At 36.9% G+C, this 22026-nt stretch overlaps 1 protein-coding gene across 1 annotated transcript in view; it reads right to left on the minus strand.

Moving 5' to 3' along the window:
* DCC (DCC netrin 1 receptor) overlaps positions 1-22026 on the minus strand; it is a 774287-nt gene that overhangs the window by 249725 nt on the left and 502536 nt on the right. The window lies entirely within an intron of this gene.

Below are 22026 nucleotides of genomic sequence, written 5' to 3' on the forward strand. Positions count from 1 at the left end.
TCATCCAAGACCTCCATGGCATCCGAGACTGCGTCCTCCAGTGGATAGTGTCTCCTTTTTGAATCTGTCAGAGGTTGGCAGACTTTCCGGACAATATTTACTTGCCTCTCTGAATCTAGGCATGTTATCTGCTTTCATACTCTCAACTGCCCAAACCCACTGGCCTTGTGATTCACCACCTGAAGTGCGTCATCAGCCATTTCTGACACCACCCATCAGGGACAACTGTCATCTACCTTTCTGTTTCTCTGGATACTGTGACCAGTCTTCCTGAAGGAACATCCCTAATCACCTTACTTACTCCTGTTTAGGGACACAACCCTCCTGACACTGGCCCTTAATGCCATACCCATTCATCCCACAGACCTGTCTTCTTCAGGGGTATATAATGGGCACATTCACAAACTATGAGAAAGGTCATCTGGAAAATGCTCCATTTCGTATAAGTTCCATTTTTATATTTCTTAGCTAAGGTAAACTGGGCTATATTTAAATTGACGCTGGGAAACTGACATGCCACCACTTTACTCCTTTCATCAAATTCTGAGAGCTCAACTTTCACAAGCCCAAGGAAAAACGGGGAAGCTTATGACTTATTTAACCTACTTCATTTTAGAAGCACAGGGGCCTTGAACCAGTAAATTAAGGTCAAATATGTTTCCAAATCTTCACTGTGAGATCCCCAATCCATCACTCTCTAAGAAGACAAAGGGTAGCCCATGTATACCGACAATGTAGCAGTCTGGTAGGCTAGTACTTTTCATACTTGCAAAGTAGCTTTTAAAAAATATTTCTTCAGTTATTTAAATAGGAGGCTTAGAGTTCTATTAGAAGAGTGGACAATAGCTTACAGTGGCCTGGAGAGTTTTTCTGAGAGGTGTGAGAGAGTTTTTTTGAGAGGTGTGGCTAGTTCAACACTGGTCCCAAACTTGCATGCCCATTCTGTACAATAAACACTGGTCCTCTCTTTAAGACTTGGCTCCAAATGTTAAATAAAGCTCAAACATCAGGCACAGGTACATGGAACTATACTGGGATCTCCTTAACTCTTATAGCTAGTGCTTAGAAAATCTTATCTGATGTTCTGTCTAGCATGTAGTTTTGAATTGCTGTTTAGAGAAAGAGAGAATAGTGTTCTGCAGAAAAAAGATATTCAAGAAATATAACAAGATGGATGACAGGAAGTATCCTGTTCCACCCTCAGCTTTTCACTAATTTGCTAAGTGACATTAGGAGTTGTTACCTCACCGTGCCAATTGACATCAGAGGACCTTCCCTATCTACCACCTAGTTGTTGAGAGGTGATCAATGAGAAAGGGCTTAGAAACTTGAAAACACTGCAAAATTCAAAGTTTTGCTCTTATTTAAAAATTTTAAGTTTATAATTATACTTATTACTAGCAATAGTAGTGGTAGAATGTACACCTGTTTTGGATTACACAAAAGGGCATTGAAAACCGAGCAATTTTTTAAAGAATTGACTCATCAGTTCACTTTGGACAAACCCTATTGAAGACATAAAAACGAATTAAATGAATGAATGGTTCTCAATGAGTCTGAGTTATCTCCAAAAGCACTTCAACTGATCACAGCAACTAGATTACATTTCCCTGGGAAACAACTTTCTTTGCCACTCAAAAACCATTCAGTGGTGAAAAGGTGATTGCTTTATGTTGATTTTACCATATTCTGATGAGTGGCCCAGAGAAAAAGTGCTTTCTCCATTGATTACCAAACCCTTGTTGGAGTTGATTCTCAGGTATGTAACTATGTATGGTCTCAATTTCTGAAAGCAAAATAAAGAAAAATCAATCGTTCCTGTAGGTCAAGGCTTTCCTGGCCAACTGAATAAAATTAACCAAATACTCCTAAACCAACCAACAAATCACCCACAAATGTAAAATAGAGTCCAGCCTAAAGAAAAAGAAGAGAAAAAAAAAAGGAGGTAGAATTGCTGTGTATCTAGCATCTTCTTTTTGTGAACTCCTGAATTTAAAATAGCATTTTTTTCATGTGATAATTTGCTATGTATACCCTAGTAGCCAGGCCTATTCTCTTAGGTCCTAGAAACTGGGAATGTAATTTCTAGGCAGTATTCACATTTCAACAAAATTCCATTACAAAAAAGCAATTTGATTGTTCCCTAGAGTTCATGATAAAGTGATCTTACAAGTAATACATTTCAAAATTTGTCAGTATCAATAGTCTTTATTCTCCAGTCCTAAGTCATTCCCTGGAAGTGAGCTGGATGTTTAGGGAGGCTCATTAACTCTTTCATATCGCTAAATCCTTTCTCACACTATTCATGTCTATTCAATAAAGCTACTAAAAGCAATAAAATAGTCTTGCTGCAGGAACTAGAGTTCTGAAAGCCAGAACACAGATACATCAGGGGAGTTATCTGTAAAAGTATACCCTTGAAAGGCACAAGAAAATAGACCAATAGAATACAGTGCTCACTTATTTCCCATTCCTTTTTTGTTTTAGAATATAGAAACCAGGATACTATTTGAGCAGTAAGTTGAATGGGGTAACTTCAGGATAATTGATTTCACCAGATATTTAAGCACCCTGAGGCAGAGATAAGAATTTAAGTACTGATTTGAGCCTTATGAAAATTCTTTCACGTATGAGATAGAGTGCATTTATCAAGAATCACCAGTAGGAATTCAGGGTATTGCAATAATGCACTCATGCTAAAATGATCAGGATATACTAACTTGGTCTGGAAAGAATGAAACTTAGTTTAAATGTTGTACATTGCTCAATAAAAGAATAAAAACCATACTTTTTCCAACACCATGATTTTTAGAGTAATAAAACCAGAACCTTTAAAATTCTTGTCACAAAAACAATTTCCATCTAATGTATGATGGAAGAAATATGATTGCAAATCAGTCTCACCCTGTATAGAACAAGCCTTTTTTGCTTTTACACATATCAAAGTTTAGACGTGTCCAATATTTAGGGATAAACAGCTGAGTCTGTATTAAATAAAGGAATAAAACCTTAGTATGAAACTTTTTTTTTAAATGCAGATGCAGCTATTTAACAGAGGCATATCTTCAAGCACACTGTCAAATTAGGCCCTAAGTAATTAATCTCTGAAACCAGCAGGCTTTCAATCTCAGAGCAGTCATCTCAAAGACATGACTTACCATGTAATTACATGGGACATTACAATGTACTTATGAGGTCATTTGTTACAATGTACAGTAATTACAGAGTACTTACATAGCTATTTATGTCTTATAAAATGAAGTGAGACTAAATATTTTAATTGTGTTGGAGAAATAAGGGAAAATATTTGAGTTCCACATGTCAGGTGAGATTATAGGTCAGATTCACGTAACTCATATTAACAGCTGGTTGTCTCCAGAATCACAGGTGTTCTGTGGTGCTTTCTTATTGGAAATGAAGGTTTGAGAAATATTCCTTCCAAGGATGAAGTAAGTGGAACTGTTCTCAATTGCAGTCTTCAGGTAATACCAGAAGACAGGTCAATAATATAATTGGCTATTTACAGTTTACACCCAAACCATTAATGTCCAGGTGTCAATAGAGTTGCCAGACTAAAAACAATGAAATACACTATGTTTTCATAAATGACACACCACGCCACTAGATAGAATAATAGCAGTCCTTATGTTTTTCACTTCTGTTACTTTCCATAAATAATAGCATTTGCTTGGATTTTCAGATCCCTTCTTCTCAAATACATAGCCTACACCATTCTCACTTTTTAAAAAAGAGAACTCTTTAAGTTAAAATATCCAAGTTGTGTTTTTTCCAAGTTTCTTTTCCTTATTTCATTCTGTACTTGAAAATTCTTAGGTAGCCTAACAGGTGAATTATGGCAGCAGAGAAAAGAGGTTTCTGTGCTTGTTACATCTGAAACATCACTGACATATGAATAATGAGGAGAGCTGATTTAAAAAATTAAAAATAGTTTTGGACTGTTAATGATCTATTCTCTTTGGATTAATGCCTAAAGTAAATCTTACTATTACTTACATACATTATTATATCAATTTATTCATTAAACATCCTGATTGGCTGCTGTGTTCCAGGCCTGGTACACAAGGGCATATGCGCCTAAAACATTTTCCTTGAAGAGCATGGTCCTTTCCAGAGATAGATTCTATGATGATGTTGATAGACTGGCCTTACTTACTAGATCTACTAAGCTAAACAGACATACTATACTATGGTCTCTTTTTCAGAAAATAAATTCTGGCTTTATATTTAGAGTTTATGCCTTAAAATTAGAATGGTCATTATTTGATGGATCATGACATCATCTTACCCAGACTTCGCTTACTCTGGCTAAGCTGCCTCCCATTCACGCGATTCAATGATTGGAAACTACGAGATAATGTTTTGTTATGATGGTACAGACAGAATTCTCCTTTCTATGCTTTAGACTGTTTTGAGAATTTCAACGATCATTTTTCCAAAGGAATAAATGTCAACTCTTTTTTGTCATGTAGATATTCTAACCACCAAATTGCTATAAATATGTGAGCTAATTAATTACTGTGAAGGCTGACCAGCAGGTTGACAGTGCTATCGACCACAGGCTCCTGACAAAACAGGGATTCTATCAGTGTTTAATGACTGCTACATTCCTATATAAGGGTCCCCAAATTTGCCAAATTCGGATACTCAGGACCCACAGAACCATCTGCAGAATGTTTCCTGTTAATATGCAAATAAACCAATGAAAATGCACTGACTCACTCTACAGCCAGTCAGGTCTATTCTGATCTGCTGCACCAATTTTATTTATACATGCAGAAAGAGCAGGTCCATTTTCCACTAAAGTTCAGAGAAGCTACTCAGAGAGTTGTTGAGAACACAGTCTCAATAACTCATTCCAATTTAAGACCAGTAAGAGGTAGTTTACTTTTGAAAAAAATTATGGGTAACTGTCAATACTTCAATCAGTATTTCAATTAGATATGCAATCATTATGTGTATAATTGATTAACAATTAACAGCACCTGTAGCTGGCTATAATTTTAATTACTCATTACATTATGGCTGATTAGTTAAAATGATGTCTGCATGAGTACTACTGGATTATAAAGAAAATGATAAAACAATTCCAGAATAATTAGTCTATTAGAATTGGGATTAAGACAAATTCAATAAAATATTTCTAAAAATTTTTTACTTTAAACAATGTTAATGGATTTTCCTTAAGCTATACAACATGGAGAGAAGCTGACCAATGATCATTTCAATGTAATTAATCTACCATTTTCCTGGAAGATGAGGAAGTAGTTCAGAATAAGCCATTGTCCATCAGAACAATAGGCATGAGAAAGGAGATCCTAGGTAACAATACAGCCCCATTTCTAATCTGCTTTATAAATATGCATGTTTTAGAAATGGAAAGGTTTTTTGATCTTTTATCACAAATATGTCAGTCTGGTAAATAGACATTTTCATAAGAGATATTAAGTTCTCTTTTTTAGGCACAATGTGAACCTGAAAAATGGTTTCACACACAGTTTTGTAAAAGAGAGAAAATTAGTCTTTAACTACAATACCTTAAAACTAGGCCATAGTAGCAAAACATTCTGGTGTGCAAACTACTATGTGTTTTAATTTTGGTATTCTGAGAAGTTTGTAGTAAATTAGGTACTAGTATTAGAACCAATAATTCTTCCAAATTAAAAAATATATATTCTGCACAGTTTCATATATTACAACAAATTTTTTTGAGGATTTAGGACCTCACACAATTGATTGAGGCATGAGATAAAGTAACTTTTTTACAATGATTTTTGGTATAAATGAAATATTATACAAATGACTGATATTTACTTCTGTTTGAAACTCTTCATTATAAAAATATTCAAACAAATACACATGTAGAATAGTATAAGACACCACTTCACAATCACCAGGATAGCTATGATCAAAAGACAATAACAACAGGGCTTCCCTGGTGGCGCAGTGGTTGAGAGTCTGCCTGCCAATGCAGGGGACACGGGTTTGTGCCCCAGTCCGGGAAGATCCCACATGCCATGGAGCGGATAGGCCCGTGAGCCATGGCCGCTGAGCCTGCGCGTCCGGAGCCTGGGCTCCGCAACGGGAGAGGCCACAACAGTGAGAGGCCCGCATACCGCAAAAAAACCCACAAAAGAACAAAACACAAAAAAGACAATAACAACACTGTAAGGATGTGGAGGAATTAGAACCTTCATACACTGCTGGGAAGAACGTAAACTGGTGCAGCTGCTTCGAAAAATAGTCTATCAATGCCTCAAAAGACTAAAAATAGAATTAACTATGACCCAGCAATTTCTTCCTAGGTATTCTCAAAGAGAACCGAACACATACATTCACACAAAAACTTATATACAAATGTTCATAACAGCATTATTCATAATAGTGAAAGACAGTGGAAACAACTCAAATGCCCACCATCTGATGAATGGATAAATAAAATGTGGCATGTCCATACAATGGAATATTATTTGACCATGAAAAGAAATGAAGTACTGATACATGCTATACCATGGATGAATATTGAAAATATTATGCTAATTGAAAGAAGTCACACTTGAAAGATGACACAGTGTATTGTTCCATTTATGCAAAATATGCAGAACAGGGAAACTGTAGAGACAGAAAGCAGACTAGAGATTCTTTTTGGCTGATGGAGGGACAGTGTAAGAGGAAAATGAGGGGTAACGGCTAAAGTATACAGATTTTTTTTTAGGGGAGATAAAATAATACAATTAATTGTGGTGATGGCTTCAACTTTATTTTTTCTATTTTATTAATTTTTTAATACAGCATGTTCTTATTAGTCATCAATTTTATACACAACAGTGTATACCTGTCAATCCCAATCGCCCAATTCATCACACCACCCTCCCCACCCCACCACGGCTTTCCCCCTTGGTGCCCATATGTTTGTTCTCTACAGTTGGGTCTCAACTTCTGCCCTGCAAACCGGTTCATCTGAACCATTTTTTTAGGTTCCACATACAGGCGTTAATATACAATATTTGTTTTTCTCTTTCTGACTTACTTCACTCTGTATGACAGTCTCTAGATCCATCCACATCTCAACAAATGACCCAACTTCGTTCCTTTTTATGGCTGAGTAATATTCCATTGTATATGTGTACCACGTCTTCTTTATCCATCTGTCTGTCGATGGGCATTTAGGTGGCTTCCATGACCTGGCTATTGTAACTAGTGCTGCAATGAACATTGGGGTGCACGTGTCTTTTTGAACTAAGGTTTTCTCTAGGTATATGCCCAGAAGTGGGATTGCTGGATCAAATGGTAACTCTATTTTTAGTGTTTTAAGGAACCTTCATACTGCTCTCCATAGTGACTGTATCAATTTACATACCCACCAATAGTGCAAGAGGGTTCCGTTTTCTCCACACCCTCTCCAGCATTTGCTGCTTGTAGATTTTCTGAAGATGCCCATTCTAACTGGTGTGAGTTGATACCTCATTGTAGTTTTGATTTGCATTTCTCTAATAATTAGTGATGTTGAGCAGCTTTTCATGTGCTTCTTGGCCACCTGTATGTCTTCTTTGCATAAATGTCTATTTATGTCTTCTGCCCATTTTTGGATTGGGCTGTTTGTTTCTTTAATATTGAACTGCATGAGCTGTTTATATATTTTGGAGATTAATCCTTTGTCTGTTGATTCATTTGCAAATATTTTCTCCCATTCTGAGGGTTGTCTTTTCATTTTGTTTATGGTTTACTTTGCTGTGCAAAAGCTTTGAAGTTTCATTAGGTCCCATTAGTTTATTTTTATTTCCATTACTCTAGGAGGTGGATCAAAAAAGATCTTGCTGTGATTTGTGTCATAGAGTGTTCTGCCTATGTTTTCCTCTAAGAGTTTTACAGTGTCCGGTCTTACATTTAGGTGTCGAATCCATTTTGAGTTTATTTTTGTGTATGGTGCTAAGGAGTGTTCTAATTTCATTCTTTTACATCTGGCTGTCCAGTTTTCCCAGCACTACTTATCGAAGAGACTGTCTTTTCTACATTGTATATCCTTGCCTCCTTTGTCATAGATTAGTTGACCATAGGTGTGTGGGTTTATCTCTGGGCTTTCTATCTTGTTCCATTGATCTATGCTTCTGTTTTTGTGCCAGTACCATTTTGTCTTGATTACTGCAGCTTTGTAGTAGTCTGAAGTCAGGGAGTCTGATTCCTCCAGCTCCGTTTTTTTCCCTCAAGACTGCTTTGGCTATTCGGGGTCTTTTGTGTCTCCATACACATTTGAAGAGCTTTTGTTCTAGCTCCGAAAAAAAAGCCATTCGTAATTCGATAGGGATTGCACTGAATCTGTAGATTGCTTTGGGTAGTATAGTCATTTTCACAATATTGATTCCTTTTTTTTTTGTGATACATGGGCCTCTCACTGTTGTGGCCTCACCCACTGTGGAGCACAGGCTCCAGACGTGCAGGCTCAGCGGCCATGGCTCACGAGCCCAGCCGCTCCGCGGCATGTGGGATCTTCCCAGACCAGGGCACAAACCCATGTCCCCTGCGTCAGCAGGCAGACTCTCAACCACTGCGCCACCAGGGAAGCCAAACTTTACCAAACTTTACAAAACGTTACCAAATCCATTGATTAGCTCTAGTAGTTTTCTGGTGGCATTTTTAGGATTCTCTTTGTATAGTATCATGTCATCTGCAAAGAGTGACAGTTTTACTTCTTCTTTTCCAATTTTTACTCCTTTTATTTCTTTTTCTTCTCTGATTGCTGTGGCTAGGACATCCAAAACTATGTTGAATAATAGTGGTGAGAGTGGACTTCCTTGTCTTGTTCCTGATCTTAGAGGAAATGGTTTCAGTTTTCCACCATTGAGAATGATGTTTGCCGTGGGTTTGTCATATATGGCCTTTATTATGTTGAGGTAGGTCCCTCTATTTCCACTTTCTGGAGAGTTTTTATCATAAATCGGTGTCAAATTTTGTCAAAACCCTTTTCTGCATCTATTGAGATGATCATATGGTTTTCATCCTTCAATTTGTTAATATGGTGTATCACATTGATTGATTTGCATACATTGAAGAATCCTTGCATCCCTGGGATAAATCCTACTCGATCATGGTGTATGATCCTGTTAATGTGCTCTGGATTCTGTTTTGCTAGTATTTGTTTGAGGATTTTTGCATCTATATTCATCAGTGATATTGGTCTGTAATTTTCTTTTTTTTGTAGTATCTTTGTCTGGTTTTGGTATCAGGGTGATGGTGGCCTCATAGAATGAGTTTGGGAGTGTTCCTTCCTCTGTAAGTTTTTGGAAGAGTTTGAGAAGGACGGGTGTTAGCTCTTCTCTAAATGTTTGAAAGAATTCACCTGTGAAGCCATCTGGTACTGGACTTTTGTTTGTTGGAAGATTTTAATCACAGTTTCAATTTCATTACTTGTGATTGGTCTGTTCATATTTTCTGTTTCTTCCTGGTTCAGACTTGGAAGGTTATACCTTTCTAAGAATTTGTCCATTTCTTCCAGGTTGTCCATTTTATTCGCATAGAGTTGCTTCTAGCAGTCTCTTAGGATGCACTGTATTTCTGTGGTGTCTGTTGTAACCTTCTCCTTTTTCATTTCTAATTTTATTGATTTGAGTCCTCTCCCTCTTTTCTTGATCAGTCTGGCTAATGGTTTATCAATTTTGATTATCTTCTCAAAGAACCAGCTTTTAGTTTTATTGATCTTTGCCATTGTTTTTTTTGTTTCTATTCATTTATTTCTGCTCTGATTTTTATGATTTCTTTCCTTCTGCTAACTTGGGGTTTTGTTTGTTCTTTTTTCTCTAGCTCCTTTAGGTGTAAGGTTAGATTGTTTATTTGAGATATTTCTTATTTCTTGAGGTAGGCATGTATAGCTATAAACTTCCCTCTTAGAAACTGTTAGTTGCATTCCATAGGTTTTTGGACTGTCGTGTTTTCATTCTCATTTGTCTCTAGGTATTTTCTGATTTCCTCTGATTTCTTTAGTGGTCTCTTGGTTATTTAGGAACGTATTGTTTAGCCTCCATGTGTTTGTGTTTTTTACGTTTTCTTCCCTGTAATTCATTTCTAATCTCATAGCGTTGTCGTCAGAAAAGATGCTTGATATGATTTCAATTTTCTTAAATTTACTGAGGCTTGTTTTGTGACCCAAGATGTGATCTATCCTGGAGAATGTTCCCTGCGCACGTGAGAAGAAAGTGTAATCTGCTGATTTTGGATGGAATGTCCTATAAATATCAATTAAGTCTATCTGGTCTATTGTGTCATTTGAAGCTTCTGTTTCTTTATTTATTTTCATTTTGGATGATCTGTCCATATGTTCAAGTGAGGTGTTAAAGTCCCCCAGTATTTTGTGTTACTGTCGATTTCCTCTTTTATAGCTGTTAGCAGTTGCCTTATTTATTGAGGGGCTCCTATGTTGGGTGCATATATATATTTATTATTGTTATATCTTCTTCTTAGATTGATCCCTTGATTATTATGTAGTGTCCTTCCTTGTCCCTTTTAACATTCTTTATTTTAAAGTCTAGTTTATCTGATATGAGTATTGCTACTCCAGCTTTCTTTTGATTTCTATTTTCATGGAATATCTTTTTCCATCCCCTCACTTTCAGTCTGTATGTGTCCCTAGGTCTGAAGTGGGTCTCTTGTAGACAGCATATATACGGGTCTTGTTTTTGTATCCATTAAGCAAGCCTGTGTCTTTTGCTAGGAGCATTTAATCCATTCATGTTTAAGGTAATTTTTTTTTGCAGTATGCGGGCATCTCACTGTTGTGGCCTCTCCCGTTGCGGAGCACAGGCTCCGGACGCACAGGCTCAGCAGCCATGGATCACGCTCCCGGCCGCTCCGTGGCATGTGGTATCTTCCCGGACCGGGGCACGAACCCGTGTCCCCTGCATTGGCAGGCAGACTCTCATCCACTGCACCACCAGGGAAGCCCTAAGGTAATTATTGATATGTATGTTACTATGGCCATTTTCTTAATTGTTTTGGGCTTGTTTTTGTAGGTTCTTTTCTTCTCTTGTGTTTCCCACTTAGAGAAGTTCCTTTAGCATTTGTTGTAGAGCTGCTTTGGTGGTGCTCAATTCTCTTAGCTTTTGCTTGTCTGTAAAGCTTTTGATTTCTCCATCGAATCTGAATGAGATCCTTGCCAGGTAGAGTATTCTTGGTTGTACGTTCTTCCCTTCCATCACCTTATGTATATCATGCCACTCCCTTCTGGCTTTGAGAGCTTCTGCTGAGAAATAAGCTGTTAACCTTATGGGAGTTTCCTTGTATGTTATTTGTCATTTTTCCCTTGCTGCTTTCAGTATTTTTTCTTTGTCTTTAATTTTTGCCAATTTGATTACTATGTGTCTCAGAGTGTTTCTCCTTGGGTTTATCCTGTATGGGACTTGCTGCACTTTCTGGACTTGGGTGGATATGTCCTTTCCTATGTTAGGTAAGGTTTCTACTATAATCTCTTCAAATATTTTCTCCGGTCCTTTCTCTCTCTCTTCTCCTTCTGGGACCCTTATAATGCGAATGCTGTTGCGTTTAATGTTGTCCTAGAGGTCTGTTAGGGTGTCTTCATTTCTTTTCATTCTTTTTTCTTTATTCTGTTCTTCAGCAGTGAATTCCACTGTTCTGTCTTCCAGGGCACTTATCCGTTCTTCTGCCTCAGTTATTCTGCTATTGATTCCTTCTAGTGTAGTTTTCATTTCAGTTATTGCATTGTTCATCTCTGTTTGGTCTTTAATTCTTCTAGGTCTTTGTTAAACATTTCTAGCATCTTCTCCATTTTTGCCTCCATTCTTTTACCGAGGTCCTGGATCATCTTCGCTATCATTATTCTGAATTATTTTTCTGGAAAGTTGCCTATCTCCACTTCATTTAGATGTTTTCCTGGGGTTTTATCTTGTTCCTTCATCTGGTACATAGCCCTCTGCCTTTTCATCTTGTCTATCTTTCTGTGAATGTGTTTTTTGTTCCACAGGCTGCAGGATTGTAGTTCTTGCTTCTGCTGTCTGCCCTCTGGTGGATGAGGCTATCTAAGAGGCTTGTGCAAGTTTCCCGATGGGAGGGACGGGTGGTGGGTAGAGCTGGCTGTTGCTCTGGTGGGCTGAGCTCGGTAAAACTTTAATCTGCTTGACTGATGTTGGGTGGGGCTGGGTTCCCTCCCTGTTGGTTGTTTGGCCTGAGGCAACCCAACACTGGGGCATACCTGGGCTCTTTTGTGGGGTTAATGACAGACTCTGGGAGGTCTCACACCAAGGAGTACTTCCCAGAACTTCTGCTGCCAGTGCCCTTGTCCCCATTGTGAGCCACAGCCACCCCCCGCCTCTGCAGGACACCCTCCAACACTAGCAGGTAGGTCTGGTTCATTCTCCCCTGGGGTCAGTGCTCCTTCCCTTGGGTCCCGATGCGCACACTACTTTGTGTGTGCCCTCCAAGACTGGAATCTCTGTTTCCCCCAGTCCTGTCGAAGTCTTGCAATCAAATCCCACTAGGCTTCAAAGTCTGATGCTCTAGGAATTCCTCTTCTCGTTGCTGGACCCCAAGATTGAGAAGTGTGATGTGGGGCTCAGAACCTTCACTCCAGTGGGTCAACTTCTTTGGTATAAGTGTTCTCCAGTCTGTGAGTCACCCACCCAGCCGTTATGGGATTTGATTTTACTGTGATTGTGCCCCTCCTACCATCTCATTGTGGCTTCTCCTTTGTCTTTGTATGTGGGTTATCTTTTTTGGTGAGTTCCAGGGTCTTCCTGTCGATGACTGTCCAGCAGCTAGTTGTGATTCTGGTGGCTGGCTTCAACTTTAAATGGGTGAGTTGTGTGGTATGTGAATTATATCTCAATAAAGATATTACAAAAAGAACAATTGCACCACAAAAAAAAATAGAATAGGGTAATGAACCCCCACGTGCCCACTGCCTGACTTCAAATTTTCAGTTCATTTCCACTCATTTTATATATATATATATATATATATATATATATATATATATATATATATACACTAAACCCTCTGGGATTTTATTTAAAGAAATTCTATATATGTCTGTAACGTGGAGAAATACACAAATACACCTGCATATGTGGCTCTTGCTATAAGTGGGAAGTACATTCTGCAGGGCCCTGAATACAATCTATTTTTATCCTCCATCGCCTGCAGTGTCCTGTCCATATGGTACTCGAGAATGTTTGCAGATCACAGAAGGAAAGGAAACAGTGGAGCAGTTCAGTGCCACTCCACTGCTTCAGGTTCTTCCTGTGAGGATATTTAGAAGGTAAGGTACAACTAGGGGCCAAAGCATCTGCAAAGAGCTCAGTTACAAACGGGAGCTCTAATCAAGTCTGTGAGAAAATTCGGGGATGCTCCATTCTAACTCCTTTTTAAAATTTTTGTATAACAGAACTAGAAGGTGAAATGTGGTTCCAGGCTACATAGAATTTTGGGGGGGAAGGGGTGGGGGTCAGGAAAGAGGGATATAGAGTAAAGGTTAGTGAACTACTATATACAAATGAATCGTGTGAAGTTTACAAAAGGTCTCAGAAAAATATCTTCTATGCTTATTTATTTGCTTAAGCCCAAGAAAATAAAATGAGAATATATGTAAGGTTTTCACGGGTTATATTCTTTTTCTAATTGTGTTTACCATAGTTCTAAGTTTCCATTCATTTTTCTGATTATTTGATTAATGTCTTTTGAGCTCCTAAGAACTTAAGCTCATAAACTCTCCCGCTGTCTCTTACCACAGGGTCCCCAGTGCCAACAACGTCTAAAACTTATAATACATTCAATAAATAGTTGTTGACATGAAATAGAAACTAAAAACAAAACAAAACAGTAGATCAATAAAACTAAGAGCTGGTTCTTTAAAAAACTAAACAAAATTGATAGACCTTTAGCCAGACTCATCAAGGAAAAAGAGAGTGGGCCCTAATAAATAAATCAGAAATGAAAGAGGAAAAGAAGAAAAGTTTATCTGACACCCAGAGAAGTACAAAAGATCATAAGAGATTATTATGAACAATTATACACCAATAAATTGGTCAACCTAGAAGAAAGAGATTAATTCCTAGAAATGTATAATCTCCCAAGACTAAATCAGGAAGAAATAAAAAAAATATGAACAGACCAATGACCAGTAATGAAACTGAATCAGTAATTTTAAAAACTCTCAACAAACAAAAATCTAAGACTAGATGGCTTTACCAGTTAATTCTACCAAACATTTAGAGAAAAGGCAACATCTGTCCTTCTTGAGCCAATCAAAAAAAATATAAGAGGAAGGAATGCTTCTCAAGTCCTTCTATGAGTCCAGCATCACCCTGATACCAAAACCAAAGATACCATACACAAAAAAGAAAATTACAGGCCAATATCACTGATGAATATAGATGCAAAAATCTTCAACAAAGTATTACCAAGCCAAATTCAACAATACATTAACAGGATTATATACTATGATCAAGTGGGATTTATCACAGGGATGTAAGGATGGCTCAATATCTGAAAAGTCAATCAATGTGATATACCACATTAACAAAACTCATATGGTCATCTCAATAGATGCAGAAAAAACTTCTGACAAAATTCAATACCCATTTATGATAAAAACTCTCTACAGAGTGGGTTTAGAGAGAATAGGCCTCAACACAATAGAGGCCATACATGTCAAACTCACAGCCAACATCACAATTAATGATGAAAAGTTGAAAGCATTTCCTCTAATATCAGGAACAAAAGAAGGATGCCCACTCTCACCACTTTTATTAAGTCTGGAAGTCTTAACCACAGAAACTGGAAAATGAAAAGAAAAAAAGGAATCCAAATTGGTAAAGGAAGAAGTAAAACTGTCACTGTTTGCAGGTAATATGATAGTATATTATAGGAAACCCTAAAGACACCACCAAAAAACTAATGAATTCAGTAAAGCAGGATACAAAGTAAATACTAAGAAATATGTTGCATTTCTATATATTAACAACAGAAAGAGAAATGAAGAAATCAGTCCCATTCGCAATTACATTAAAAAGAATATCTAACAATAAATCTAACCAAGGAGGTAAAAGATTTGCAATCATAAAACTATAGGACACTGATAAAAGAAATTGAAAATGATGCGAATAAATAGAAAAATATACTGTACTCATGGACTGAAAGAATTAATATTGTTAAAATAATCATACTACTCAAGACAATCTACAGATTCAATGAAATCCCTGTCAAAATACCAAGGGCATTTTTCATAGAACTAGAATAATTCTAAAATGTGTATGGAAACACGAAGGATCCCAAATAGCCAAAACAATCTTGAGAAAGAAAAAAAAAAGCTGTGGGTATCACCCTCTCTTACTGCACTCTATACTACAAAGCTACAGTAATTAAAACAATATGGTATTGGCACAAAAACAGACAAATAGACCAATGGAACAGAATAGAGAACCCCCAAATAAATCGATGCTTATATGAACAATTAATCTACAACAAAGGAGGCAAGAATATACAATGGGTAAAAGTCAATCTCTTAAATAAATAGTGTTGAGAAAACTGGACGGCTACATGTGTAAGAATGAAACTGGACTACTGTCTCACATCATATACAAAAATAAACTAAAAATGAATTAAAGACTTAAATGTAAATGCTGAAACCATAAAACTCTGAGAAGAAAAGTTAGGCAGTATGCTCTTTGACATTGGTCTTAGCAATTTTTTTTTTTTTTTTTGGATCTGTCACCTCAGGCAAGGGAAACAAAAGCAAAAATAAACAAATGGGACTACCTCAAGCTAAAAAGCTTTTGTAGAGTGAAGGAAACCATCATCAAAATGAAAAGGCAGACTACTGAATGGGAGAAGATATTTGCAAACAGTACACCTGACAAGTGGTTAAAATCAAAACTATAGAAAGAACTCATATAATTCAACATCAAAAAATACAAACAACATGATTAAAAAATGGACAGAAGACCTGAATACACATTTTTCCAAAGAAGACATTCAGATGGCCAACGGACACAGGAAAAGATGCTCAACAACACCTACCATCGGGAAATGCAAATGGAAACCACAATGAGATACCACCTCACACCTTTTAGAATGGCTATCATCAAAAAGATAACAAATAACAAGTGCTGGCAAGGATGTGGAGGAAAGGGAAACTTTGTGCACTGTTGGTGCGATTGTGAATTGGTGCAACCACTACGGAAAATATACGGAGGTTTCTCAAAAAATTAAAAATAGAACTACCATGTGATCCAGCAATTTTATTTCTGGGTATTTACCAGAATAAAACAAAAACATTAATTCGAAAAGATACATGCACTCTAGTGTTCATCACAGCATTATTTACAACAGCCAAGATATGGAAGCAACCTAAGTGTGCCATCAATAGATGAATAAAGATGATGTCGTATATATAGATAATGGAATTACTCAGTAATAAAAATTGAAATCTTTCCATTAACAGCAACACGGACGGATCTAGAACATATCATGCTAAGTAAAATTAAGTTAGCTAAAGACAGAACATCTTATGATACCACTTATGTGTGGAATTTAAAAAACCAACCAACCAATCAAAATAAAAACAGACTTACAGATGCAGAGAACAGATGGGTGGTTGCCAGAGGGGAGGGGGTGTCAGTTTGGGAAAAATACGTGAAAGAGATTAAAAGGTACAAACCTCCAGTTATATAATAAATAAGTCACAGGGATGTAATATATAGAATATGGAATATGGTCAATGATGTTATAATAACTTTGTATAGAGACACATAGTTACTAGATTTTGTGGGTGATCATTTCAAGATGAATGTAAATGTTAAATCACTATATAGGACATCTGAAACTAACATAATCTTGTACGTCAACTATATAAATAAGTAGTTGTTGAACAAATTAATAAGCATTTTAATGAAATTGGTTCTTTATTTAATCAAATCCATCTTCAAATCACAGTACTTTCCTTTTCTTTGTTACGAAAATACCAAGAGCATTGCCATTGCACTTAGAAAACATATTATGGGCCTGATTTTGGCTTGCACATGCAATGAATAAAGAAACAAAAGAATGACAGAAGAGGTGATAGCTCTTGAGGATTTTGACAGAAGTCTGAAGAAAAAATGGAAGGGGCTAAAAAGTATACTTGTGAGAAAGAGAATGATTACTTAAACTCAAATGAAATAAATTTTATTGGGAAAAGAACAATTTTAATTATGGTTCTCTATAACTTCCATCAGGTGATGCCCTCAGCTCCCTGGAGTAAGAATGGGGACATGTTGGGAGGAAGAGCGTTGACGGGATGAAGGGAAGTGTGGAGTCCATGGTACTCAGGAGGAGGGTGGGGCATGGTGGGCCGGTCATATGGTTGCACGTTGTCAAGATGGATGCTTATGACACAAGGTGGGCCTATAGTACTGGCAAATTTATGCTATAGTTAATGAAAAATGAATTTAAGTAAATACCAAGCAAGTAATAATCATGGCACACATATATATTTTGGAGTAGAATTATAGATTGGAAATATATATATATACACACATACATACATACATATATATAAACATAATGTAAATATATAAGTAGTACAGGTTTATATGAATGTAATTAATATAAATATATAAGTAGTATATATCTATATGAATATAATTAATAAATTATATATATATTCTTACAGATCTTGATTATATACAATTATAATACTAGCCCATGCTTTAATTTTCCTTCTCAGTTTCTTTTTGGTACGAAGGAAGTAGTCTAGGAGAACTATGGAGGAAGCATAACCGAAAGGCTATCTTTTGATATTATACTTTAAATTTACTATCTGCCCTTATTATCTATTGTCTTTGCTTTCAAAATTAGATTGAAATATTATGAAAACATCTTTAAAATAATATGGGTCAAACCAGTAAACACTTCCTTCCTAAAGCAATGCCTACTTTTTTTTTTTAGTTATTTTTAGTTTTTATTTTATTTCCCTAAAGCAATGTCTTAATTGAAGACACTGAGTCTGAAGTTTGAAAGAATAAAACAAAGAGAAATTAGTTCTTCTTTCTTCCGTGGAATAAATCAGAATGCACTTGTCAGTAGCCAAGCAGATGGCAACCTTTGTCTTGTCTATCCAAGTTTATCATGTTATAGCCACCCTATTGGTAAACATTTCTACTCTTTAAACTCAACATTTATCTTATTCATGAATTCTGGCTGAACTCTTTTCTTTTTGCTTTAAGGTTTATGATTCATATGAAATATTGAAACGCTTGAATAAAAATACTTCCTCACTACCGAGTTGCCTGCAGGTCAGTTGTAAAAACATTCACTTCGCAATAATTAGATCAGTGCTGACTTACTGATTCCTTCTTTTACATCTCCTTTTATTTTTTTGTTCATTAGCGAGTTTGGTAAAGATCAGGTGATACAGCCACTGAATATTACTGGGAAAGGCAAATGATCAGAAGTCACCAGACAACATTCGACATACATTGATTTTCTTTTTTTAGGATTAATGAATAGTGTCATTCAGTGCAGTCATTTAAATTTTGTACCCAGTGGCGTTTATTTAATTAGAAGTCTTTCTTGCTATTTGCACATATTTGATAACATGAGGCTAAGTACTATCGCCTGTGCGTCTTATATCTTAGAGAGGAAAACAGAATCCTTATTTCACTTTGTTGTTTCTCACCTCAAAGTACACAAATATTTTAAACATGGGTCTGAAAGTAGGGGATAGTAGGAAGGGTATGGAGACAGGCTAACGTGCAGAAATGATTGAATTCTAATGTTCCACATTTATATAACTCTTTAGTATAATAAACTCCAAAGATATTAAATAACTTTTCTATTTGATTGCTGTATCCTGCAAATGAGGACACAGAGGCAAAGTTGCTCTTGGTTTTTGGGTATGGATTATACAAGTTGTTAATTTTCTAAATCTCTATTTCAGAAACATTCTACAAGAATGTGTTAGCTTATCTGGGGGAAGATGTGTTAAGGGGTAAGAGAGGAGATGACACTCAAGCTACTGGTCCTATTCATCAGATGTTCCTGTCTAGGGAGAAGACAGCCTTGAAGTGGGCAGGCCTGGGTTTAAATCTCAGTTACTGCCACTTAGCCATGTGACACACCATGCTTTTAACTGCTTTATAAGTGGGAATTTTAGAACAAATAAACACACATAAGATAAAACTACCAGAAAATAGTAACCTCACAGGAAGCTCGAGAGAATTAACAGAGGTTACTATTTATCAAAGTGAGGCATGCTGTAAGTGGCAAATAAAGCCATTTCTTCCCCCTGCACAGTTATCAATGTTCCTGTAAAGGCTGAGGAGAAACTGAAATAATTCTCTAAAATGAGTGTGTGTGTTTCCACTTTGAAAGTATTTTACCCAAGTTATAGTTCTCCCACTTCTCTTTATTCTACCCCAGCTGGATGTGTAGAAGATTTCAGAGTCCTATTTGGGGCTTTTTAAATTAACTCTCTATGTGTAATAAACTGAAGTAAAGTTTCCTGAGAATTCTACTGTAATGGCCAGTCTTGTGAATTCTGGTGGCATACTGGTAAATTGGACCTCTGACAGAAAAAACCCCACAGGTAGTATTTGCCAATTTTGGTGAGTCAATACTTCCACCATGGTCAATTTCAAGCCACGGATGATTTAACAACCACACTGCAAAATTCCTGAATATTTAACAGTTGGCTCTAGTGAGTCTGTCCCAACCATCTCCAACACATATCAAAAAGGAATATGAAGCCAGTTTGCCAACAAAAAGCCTCAAGTCCAGAAGATAGAATGGGACAAATTTGCATGGAGTACATTAAAATTGACTGCAAAATCCTTGGGGGAAGGCCTTTGTCTGATTCAAAGTTTTAATCTCCTGCACTACTTAGGAATCAAGAAATATTTATAGATGGAAAGGCCGAAACTCAGATGGCCACACAATAGAGTTTTGTCTGTGTGGGTCTGATAGAGTGAATCTGAATTTCTATTAAATATCAGAAAAAATGACATGACATTAAATTTAGAATGAAATCATTAAATTATAACTTAGGCCTAGCCCTAGCTCACTGGTAACTGCAAAACTACTAAGATCTTGAAAATATATCAAAAAATTGAAAGTCTATGGCAAACAGTATATGCTTTGTAGCTATATTTAAGAATTTCTATATTGCTTTTAATTACACAGCGATGGCCACATACTGCATCATGGTGCAAACGTTTAAAAAGCTGGTTTCTGGGCTTCCCTGGTGGCGCAGTGGTTGAGAGTCCGCCTGCCGATGCAGGGGACACGGGTTCGTGCCTCGGTCCGGGAAGATCCCACATGCCGCGGAGTGGCTGGGCCCGTGAGCCATGGCTGCTGAGCCTGCGCGTCGGGAGCCTGTGCTCCGCAGCGGGAGAGGCCACGACAGTGAGAGGCCCGCGTACCGCAAAAAAAAAAAAAAAAATCTGCTTTCTTATGAAATTGCAGAAGTTCAAGATTCTGAGGATCCCCCAAGCAACCCAACTTATTCCAAGAGAACATTTGGCTATGTCTCAGGCTTTTTTGAGGAGAAGTCCTGAAAAAAGAAAGGACTGCACGTTGCTACTTTTTCTCTCTATAGATGCATATAAATATGGAATATCAAATGATAAGTAGTTGACCTTTTAGGTTAAGCTGTATGAAATGGCCAATCATCAATTGTTTTTGGCCTCCAAAAATGGTAATTTCATACAGTTCAGATGAATAAAATGGCTTTTACTCCTTACCTAGTCCAACCTTTTCAGGCTTTAAGGAAGTAGAAGCCTCAAGGACATTTTGGATGTTTTAACTGAGGATGTGTCAGAAATTTTTCATAGTGGCAGTATTATGAACCAAAACTAAGGTTTGCTCAATTTTTCAAACATGTTAAATAACATTAGCTTTGAGAGAGAAAAACATGTTTCATACCAGAGGACAATTTTTAAAGAGGAACACGCCAGGGCTAGAAACTTGGCAGCTGTATAAATAAAACAAAGGAAGTTCATAGGAAAAAGCAGAATTCCCCATAAGTTCAGAGTGTGCTCTTTCATCCCATGCAAAAATCTTCACAAAGGAATTTAAGTCAGATGGACATTTAAAGGTTTGAAAATAGAAACCAGATTTGGTATTATAATCTGGGACAACCCTCTTCAGCAACTTCCTGAACATTTTGTGTTCTCAATATACTGTTCCAAACAACAACAACGATGAAACCCAGAAAAATCTCTAAAATGTAAACAGTAATGAGAGTCTAGGCTCTGAATAAATCCAATATTGGGAAAGAAAATAAATATTGAATCTAAATGCCTGTAGAATATAAAAATAGTAGTTTGCATATGATAAGACGGTATCTCCTGAGATCCAACTTTTATGCTTTATAGTCATTTATTCAATAAGCAAGAGGCAGTGTCATGAAAAGATGAATCCACAGGCTTCTAAAACAGCCTAGGTTTGAATATCAGTTTTAACACTTACCAGCTCTGAGTTCTTGGGTACAAGTCACTTACCTCCTCTGTCCCTCACTTCCCCCATCTACACAATGGGAATAACAACACCAAACGAGGCAACAGATGTAAAGCCCTGATAAGGGCACTATTCCAGATGGCTGGGCCAGGCTAAATGCCGAGTCAAAAAGTGAGTTCTCAACAGAAAGGGATTGATATTAATTATGTTAAGGAGAAATGATAGAGTCACGTCACTGGGGAATTTTTTCCTTTACTTTAGAAGGACTTTTGAAAACTACCAGCAGAAGAGGAGAGGGGGCAGAAGGAGAAAAGGAAGCGCAAGAAAAAGAAGCTGCTTTAGCTCTACCACATTAATGCAGAAACAGTAAATATTACTCGTGGGTCAACTAAAGGTGTCAACATAACCCTTTATAATAAGGCTCGTTATTGCACAGAATAGATGTAGATGGTATGGTGCATTAAATTCACATTGCACCCATCTAAGAATCAGGTAGAACACCTTGCTGTGGCAATATTACTCCGCAAAGTAAATATTAGGTCCAATCTGAAAGAACATTTTTCTCTCCAT

The sequence above is a fragment of the Phocoena sinus genome, chromosome 14 (genome assembly GCF_008692025.1).
Source record: "Phocoena sinus isolate mPhoSin1 chromosome 14, mPhoSin1.pri, whole genome shotgun sequence".
In the NCBI taxonomy this organism is placed as follows: domain Eukaryota; kingdom Metazoa; phylum Chordata; class Mammalia; order Artiodactyla; family Phocoenidae; genus Phocoena; species Phocoena sinus.